A 9327-nucleotide genomic window follows, 5' to 3' on the forward strand; every position below is an offset into this window, starting at 1 on the left:
TCTGCAGTTTGTGGGTCACCCACCTGGTAGGTATGGGATTTGATTTTATCATGTGCACCTCTCCTACTGTCTCACTGTGGTTTCTTCTTTGTCCTTAGAGTGTAAAATATCTTTTTTTGGTGGGTTCCAGTGTCCTCCTGTCGATGGTATTTCAACAGCTAGTTGAAATTTTGGTGCTTTTGCAGGAGTTGATGAGCACATGTCCTTCTACTTTGCCATCTTAAACTGGAAGCCCAAATGAACTTATTTTAAAACAGAAATGGACATATAGTTATTGAAAAAAAACTTATTGTTACCAAAATGGAAATGTGGGAGGTAAGATAAGCCAGAAGTCTGGGATGAACACACATATATTGCTATATATAGGATAGATAACCAACAAGCCCCTACTGTTTAGGAAAAAAGGAAATCTATTCAATATTCAGTGATAACCTATATGAGAAAAGAATCTAAAAATGAATATATGCACATGTATAGCTGAATCATTTTTCTGTACATCTAAAACTAACATAACACTGTAAGTCAACTATACTCCAATAAAATAAAATTTTTAAATAAATAAATTTTCAACTTCCAGTTTTTATTGCTAGTTATATTTAATTGCTAGTTATATAAAATACAGTTGTGTATATTTATTTTGTATCATGTGTGCTTGCTGCAATATTAATTCCTATTATTTTGGTAGGTTATTTGGAATTTTCTAGGTTGATGGCCTTGTTGTTTGTAAATAGAAACAATTTTTCTTCTTCTTTCCAGCACTGGAAAATAGTCTCTTTTTCTTGACTGTTTGTGCTTTAGCAAAATGTTGCATAGATGTGGTGACAGAAAGTGCTCTTTCTCTGTTACCCATCAATGGGGGAAATCAATTTAGTCTCTTATCTTTAAGTAGATGCTAGCTGTAGCTTGATCACTTGTAAATGTCTTCTATCAGGTTGAGAATGCTCCTATCCATTGTTAATTAGTAAAAGTTTTAATCATAAATAAATGTTGAATTTTATAAATATACATATTTCACTATAACACACATCTGTGTGTTTTAGCATTTTATTTTGAAATTATTATTGATTAACAGGAAGGTGCTAAATATACAGGAAGATCCCATACTCCTTTCACTCAGCATTCCCCAATGTTAATATCTTGTGGAACTATAGGAGAGAATCAAAGTCAGGAAATAAATATTGGTACAATTCAGACCTTATTCAGATTTCACAAGTTTTACATGCACTCTTCTGCATGTACATGTGTGTGCTTGTAGATATATATATGTGTGTGTGTGTGTGTATACATTACTCATATAGAATAATAGAATTGTGCCATTTGCAACAATATAGATGGACCTGAAGTTTATTATGCTTAATGGAATAAATAAGAAAGAGAAAGACATATACTTCATTAATCACTTATAAGTGGAATCTAAAAAAATAAAACTTAAAAGAATATAATAAAACAGAATCAGACTTACAGGTATAGAAAATAAACTAGTGATTAACACTGGGACAAGGGAAGGTGGGAGGGCAACATAGGGATAAGAGATTAAGAGGTAGAAACTGCTATGTATAAAACAAATAAATTAGAAGGATATATTGCATAGCACAGCAAATATAGTCAACGTTTTATAACTTTAATTTGGAATAATCTAGAAAAAATATTGAATCACTATATTGTATACCTGGAACTAATGTAATATTGTGAATCAAGTATGCTTCAATAAAACATTTTTAAAAATAGTTTTTTGTTTAATAGCTTTTACTCTATTGTTTTCCTATTTCCAATTTTATTGATTTCTGCTCTATTATTTTCTTTTTTTCTTTTTTTTTTTATTTTGCTCTTCTTTTTTACTTATTGCAGTAGAGTTCAAAGATAATTATTATTGAACCTGAATGTTTAAGGTTCCTGTTAAGTTTTAGAATTACTTGGTACCTTTATTCTTCCCCTAATTCTCCTCTTCAAATCCCACCATTGAATTTTGCAAACACATAAATTGTTTGGTTTCTCAGGTTCACAGCTAGAGAGAATTTGCTTCAGGATAAACCATACTTTGAGTCTCACCCATATCTGATTTATATGATATTTAGATGAGATTTTTAACTTCTATTTTAGAGTTAATGTTGGAATGAGGAAAGCCTTTTGGAACTATTGGGATGCAATGGATGTGTTCTGCAGGTGAGAAGGACATTATTTTGATGTCAGAATAGCGACCAAATATTATGGACTGAATGTTTTTGTCTCCCCATAATTTGTATGTTAAAATCTTGGACTTTGATAGTGGAGGTCATGAGATTGGAGTACTCAAGAATGGGATTAACGCTCTTATATGATACCCCACAGATGTCTCGCCTCTTTACCACCATGTGAAGACACAGAGAAAGATGGTCATCTATGAATCAGAAAGTAAGCTCACCAGATATCTGCTGGCATCTTGATCTGGGATTTCCCAGCCTCCATAACTATAAGAAATTTTGTGTATTTTGCATAAGATACCCAGTCTAGAGTATTTTTGTTATAGAATCTTGCATAACTGAAACCTTACACCCATTTAAGAGCAACTGCCTATTTCCTCCTTTCCCCACACGCTTGAAAATAACACTCTTTCTGTTTCATGAATTTGTCTACCTTAGATACCTCATATAAGTGAATCTTGAACTATTTGTCTTTATGTAACTGGCTTATTCACTTAACATAATGTCCTCAAGGTTTATCCGTATTGTCACATATGATAGTATTTCCTCCTTTTTAAAATTTATTTATTTATTTTAATTGGAGGATTATTATTTTACAATATTGTGATTCTATTGTATGCATGTAATATTTGGTTTACTGATTCATCTATCAAAGGGCATTTAGATTGCTTGCCTCCTCTTGGTTATTGTGACAAATGTTTCAAGGAACATAGGAGTAATGTAACTCTTCAAGTTTCAAATTTTAAATATTTGGAAAAATACTAACAAGTGAGATTACTTGATCATACACTCAATCATATATTTTAAATTATTTGAGGAACTTCTGCTTTCTGTAGTGACTATTCCATATTTCATTTCCCAAAACTGAATAAATGTGTCAATTTCTTCTGGTTTTGTCTGTTTCTTTGTTTTCATGTTTTTACTTAGATATTGGCTATCCTAACAGTCGTGGGGTACTTTGTGGTTTTGTTTTTCATTTCTCTTATGACTAATAATATTGAGCACCTTTTCATATACCTGTTGCCCATTTTCACATCTTTAGACAAATGTTTGTTCAAGTCTTTTTTTTTTTTTTTCAATTTGTTTCAATTGTTTATTAACGGACCAGATTACAAAAATAATCCTAGTAGATACCTTAGTTCATCCTTCTAATAAGCCTGTTGATCTGGTCTTCCCTGTTGCCAGCATCTCCACCTTCTACAAAATGGGTGGTCTTTTTCTTCATTCCACCTCGTGGAGAAGACAATTTAAAGGGCCACAGGAAGTTGTTTGCTTCTTTGAAACGTTTTCCAACGGTATAGATCTCATGAATCCGATCCTCCATGCAGATTTTTGCCATAACCACGCTTGTAGATCAATTCATTTACAGACTTCAGATTTGGGTACCCCCATGCAATGTATGGCTCCACAATTCTCAGCATGTTAATTGATGCCTTGTTGAGCTTCACAAAGGTGCCATTGAAGATCTGCCGCAGGCGAAGGAGCTGCAGCACCTTTCGAACCTTTGGGCTCACACCATTGATACCTCTGATCCTGATGACAAATGCCAATTTGGGTTCCGCGGGTACATAGAAGTTGCCAGCTTTCCGTGCCATCCTAGCCATTCGAATTTCGGTTCTGTACATCTGCCTGTATTCCTTGTGGTAATGCTTAGCTTTTTCATAAATAAGCTTCCTCCTTGCCTTTCGAAGCATCTTTTGGGCAAACTTCTTTCTCAGGCGCTTGATCTTAAGCTCTGCGAAATTCTTTCGCTTTTTCTTAAGGGTTTCTGGCACAGCAGGAACCTTCTTTTTCTTCTCTTCTGCACCCTCCATGGTTCCAGCCAGGAAAGAGGCTGTTCAAGTCTTTTGTCCACCACTTAATTGGGTGATTTTGGGCTTGTTGGTCACTAAATTGAATGAATTCTTCATATGTTTTGAGTATTAATACATTGCCAGTTACGTAATTCAAAAATATTTCTCCCATGCCGTAGACTCTTTTTACTCTATTTTTTTCCCTTTACTATGCAGAAACTTTATAGCTAGATATAATTCTAATGTCCATTTTTGTTTTTGTAGCCTTTATTTTTTCTCTCATATACAAGAAATTACTAACAGCAGCAAAATCATGAGACTTTACCTCTATGTTGTTTCCTAGGAGTTTCAGAGCTATAGTTGGCATATTTATGTCTTTAATCAATTTTTGCTATTTACATATGATGCAAGATAAGAGTCCAATTTCACTCTGTTGTTTGTGGATATCCTGTTTTACCAAAACCATTAGTTGAAGAGACAATCATTTCCTTTTTGTGTATTCTTGGCACTCTTATCAGGGATCAGATGGCAGTATACACATAGATTCAGGTGGGCTCTTTTCTGTTTCATTGATATATTTTATATAGGTCTTCATGCCAGTACTATACCTTTTGACTAAGTTATCTTTGTAATATGTTTTGAAACTATGAAAAATGAGAACTTAAGCTGTTATTAATTTTGAAGAAAAATTTAAGTATTTTATGTACTTCTTCAGTTTTATTGATATATAATTGACATATAAATCTGTGTAAGCTGAAGATGTACCACATAATAATTTCCATACATATATTATGAAATATTTACCATAATAATTAGAGATAACATCCATATTCTTTAATGGTTGTAATTTTTTCCTTGTATTTAGAACTTTAATGACCTACTCTCAGCAATTTCCAAATATATCTTTTTTTGGCAACTATAGCTATTATGTTGCACATACCATCTTCAGTACTTGTTTATCTTATAAATGAAAGTTTGTACCTTTTAACCACCTTCATCCAACCTCCACACCCACCAGCTCCACTTCTACCAATCTGATATCTTTTCCCATGAAGTTTCTTTTTAAGATTCCACATATGAGATTATTGTTTTTCTCAGTCTGCATTATTTCACTTAAGAAACACCCTCAAGGTCCATCCATTCTATCCATTTTGTTACAAATGATGGGATTTACTTTTTAAAAAATACTTTAATAGCATTCTGTTTCTGTATATATTACATTTTCTTTAACCATTTATCTGTTGATGGACATTTACCTTGTTTCCTTGTGTCAGTTATTGTAAATAATGCTGCAGTCAAATGAGGGTACAGATAATTCTTTGACCACTGATTTCATTTCCTTCAGATATACCCTGAGACAGAATTGCTGAGTTGAAGAAAGTAGGGAAAATCACTAGATCATTCATGTATGACTTAAATCAAATCCTTTACTATTATACAGTGGAAATGAAAAATAGACTCAAGGGACTAAATCCCATAAAGAGAGTGCCTGAGGAACTATGGATGGAGGTTCGTGACATTGGAGGCAGTGATCAAGACCATCTCCAAGAAAAAGAAATGCAAAAAGGCAAAATGGTTGTCTGAGGAGGGCTTACAAACGGCTGAGAAAAGAAGAAAAGCTAAAGAAAAATAAGAAAAGGAAGATATACCCATTTGAATGCAGAGTTCCAAAGAATAAAAAGGAGAGATAAGAAAGCCTTTCTCAGCGATCAGTGCAAAGAAATAGAGGAGAAAAATAGAATGGGAAAGTCTAGAGATCTCTTTAGGAAAATTAGAGATACCAAGAGAACATTTCATGCAAAGATGGACACAATAAAGGACAGAAACGGTATGGACCTAAAAGAAGCAGAAGATATTAAGAAGAGGTGGCAACAATACACAGAAGAACTATACAAAAAAGATCTTCATGACCCACATAACCACGTTGGTGTGATCACTCTTCTAGAGTCAGACATCCTGAAATGTGAAGTCAAATGGGCCTTAGGAAGCAACACTACGAACAAACCTAGTGGAGGTAATGGAATTCCAGTTGAGCTATTTCAAATCCTAAAATATGATGCTCTGAAAGGGCTGCACTCAATATGCCAGCAAATTTGGAAAACTCAGCAGTGGCCACAGGACTGGAAAAGGTCAGTTTTCACTCAAATCCAAAAGAAAGGCAATACAAACAATGTTCAAACTACCACACAATTGCACTCATCTCACACGCTACCAAAGTAATGCTCAAAATTCTCAAAGCCAGGCTTCAACAGTACGTGAACTGTGAACTTCCAGATATTCAAGCAGGATTTAGAAAAAGCAGAGGAACCAAAGATCAAATTGCCAACATCTGTTGGATCATCAAAAAGGCAAGAGAGTTCTAAGAAAACATCTACTTCTACATTATTGACTACACCAAAGCCTTGGACTGTGTGGATCACAATAAACTTTCGAAAATTCTTAGAGGTCGGAATACCAGACCACCTTACCTGCATTCTAAGAAATATGTGTGCAGATCAAGAAGCAACAATTAGAACAACATGGAACAACAGGCTGGCTCCAAATCGGGAAAGAAGTACCTCAATGCTGTGTATTGTCACCATGCTTATTTAATTTATATGCAGAGTATATCATGTGAAATGCTACTCTGGATGAAGCAAAGGTGGAATCAAGGTTGCTGGGAGAAATATCAATAACCTCAGATATGCCGATGACACCACCCTTATGGCAGAAAGAGAAGAAGAACTAAAGAGCCTCTTGATGAAAGTGAAAGAGGAGAGTGAAAATGTTGAGTTAAAACTCAACATTCAGAAAATTAAGATCATGGCATTCGGTCCCATCACTTCATGGCAAATAGATGGGGAAACAATGAAAACACGTGGCAGACTTTATTCTGGGGGGCTCCAAAACCACTGCAGATGCTGACTGCAGCCATGAAATTAAAAGACACTTGCTTCTTGGAAGAAAAGCTACAACCAACCTACACAGCATATTTAAACACAGAGACATTACTTTTCCAACAAAGGTCTGTCTAGTCAAAGCTATGGTTTTTCCAGTAGTCATGTATGGATGTGAGAGTTGGACCATAAAGAAACCTAAGTGCCAAAGAATTGATGTTTTTTTTTTACAGTGGTGTAGGAGAAGACTCTTGAGAGTCCCCTGGACTGCAAGGAGATCAAACCAGTCAATCCTAAAGGAAATCAATCCGGAGTATTCATTGGAAGGACTGATACTGAAGCCAAAACTCCAATATTTTGGCCAACTGATGTGAAGAACTGACTCCTTAAAAAAGACCCTGATGCTGGGAAAGATGGAAGGCAGGAAAAGGGGATGACAGAGGATAAAATGGTTGGATGACATCACCGACTTGATGGACATGAGTTTAAGCAAGCTCCAGGGGTTGGTGATGGACAGGGATTCCTGGTGTGCTGCAGTTCATGGGATCTCAAAGAATAGGACACGACTGAGTGCCTGAACTGAACTTAACCTTTATGTGAGATTTGAAATTAGTTGACTTACCACTATTGCAATATTATAGCATTTTAAATTTGATTTTGACTATGCAGTACATTTTCACCAGTGAAATTTATACTTTCATATGCTTTCATGTTACTCGTTAGTGCACTTTTGTTTCAACTTAAAGGACTCTCTTTAGCATTTCTGCTAGAATGAGTCCAATGGCAATACATTCCTTTATCTTTTTTTAACCTGTCTATAAATGAGAACTTTGTTGTTGTGTGAAGCGTAGTTTTTTTGTTTGTTTTTTTTTTGTGTGTGTGTGTACATTCAATATGTTATCCTACTCTCTCTCAGGTTGCATGTTTCTACTGAGAAACCTGCTGATAGCTCTATCAGGATCCCCTTGTATCAGATGATTGTTTTATCCCTTCTTAGTTCCAAGATTTTTCTCTTGGAAAAGAGAATCATTTAAAGCTTGACTGTAATGCATCTCATTGAAAATCTTATTTGAATGAAGCTGTTTGGTAGCTTTTAATCTTCATGTACCTGGATTGCCATACCTATCCCCATGTTTGAGGAGTTCTGGACATTCTTTGATATTTTATTTGAAGTTTATTTATAATTACAATATTATATTAGTTTCAGGTGTGCAACATAGTGATTCAATATTTTTATAGGTATACACCACTTAAATTTATTACAAAATAATGGTTATAATTCCTTCTCCTTATAGTGTATCTTTGCTGTTTAATTTACATAGATTTGTATATATCTCTTAATCCCATGCTTGTATCTTGCCTCATCCCACTTCACTTTTCCTATTGGTAACCATTAGTTTGTTTAGTATATCTATGAGTCTGTTTCTGTTCATTAAATACTTTTGGGTATATTCATTTGTTTTATTTTTTGGATTCCACATACATGTGAAAAAATGACCATTTGTCTTTGACATATTTCACTAACCATAATACTCTCTAGGGGCATCTATATTGTTGCAAACCACAGAATTTTCATTCTTTTTTATGACTTTTATCATATCTTCTTTATCTGTTAATATATTGAAGAACATTGGATTGCTTCCATATCTTGGCTATTGTAATTAGTGTTGCTATCAACACTGAGATGCCTGTATATTTCCAAATTAGTATTTTTTTTTTTTTTCCTGTTATATACTCAGGAGCGGAATTACTGGATCATGTGGTAGTTCTATTTTTTTAGTTTTTGGAAGAACTTCTTTACTGTTTTCTACAGTGACTGCAACAGCTTCATTCCCACTAACAGTGTACAACTGTTCCATTAGGTACATGTTCTCTCCAACATTTATTATTTGTCAACTGTTTGACGATAGCCATTCTGAAAGGTGTGATATAATATCACTTTGTTTTCTGATTTGCATTTTTCTAATAATTAGTGATTTGAGCATGTTTTCATGTGTCTATTAACCATGCATGTGTCTTCTTTGGAAAGAATATCTATTCAGGTCTTCTGCCCAATTTTTGATTGAATTGTTTGTTTCTTTGATATTGGATTGTATGTGCTGTTTCTATATTTGGATAAATAAATCCTTGTCTGTCATATCATTTGCAAATGTTTTCTTCCATTTTATAGGTCTTTTTGTTTTGTCAATAGTTTATTTTTGTTGTGCAAAGACTTTTAATTTTAATCAGGTCATATTCATGTATGCTTTTATTCCTTTTGCATTGAGAGAGTACCAAAAAATATTGGTATGATTTGTGTTAAAGAATGTTCTGCCTGTGTTCTCTTCTAGGACTTTTATGATTTCTGTTTGTACTTTTAAGATTTTAAGCCATTTTGAGTTTATTTTTGTATATGGTGTGAAAAATGTTCTAATCTCATTATTTTGCATACAGCTGTCCAGTTTTACCAACACCACTAATTGAAGAGACTATTTTCTT

The 9327-nt window shown here is 34.1% G+C and overlaps 1 pseudogene; it reads right to left on the reverse strand.

Annotated features, from left to right (window-relative positions):
- Window positions 1–3290: 3290 nt before the first annotated feature.
- LOC133053127 (large ribosomal subunit protein uL30-like) lies at window positions 3291–3999 on the reverse strand (annotated as a pseudogene).
- Between the last annotated feature and the right edge of the window lie 5328 nt (window positions 4000–9327).

Source organism: Dama dama, chromosome X (genome assembly GCF_033118175.1).
Source record: "Dama dama isolate Ldn47 chromosome X, ASM3311817v1, whole genome shotgun sequence".
Classification (NCBI taxonomy): Eukaryota; Metazoa; Chordata; class Mammalia; order Artiodactyla; family Cervidae; genus Dama; species Dama dama.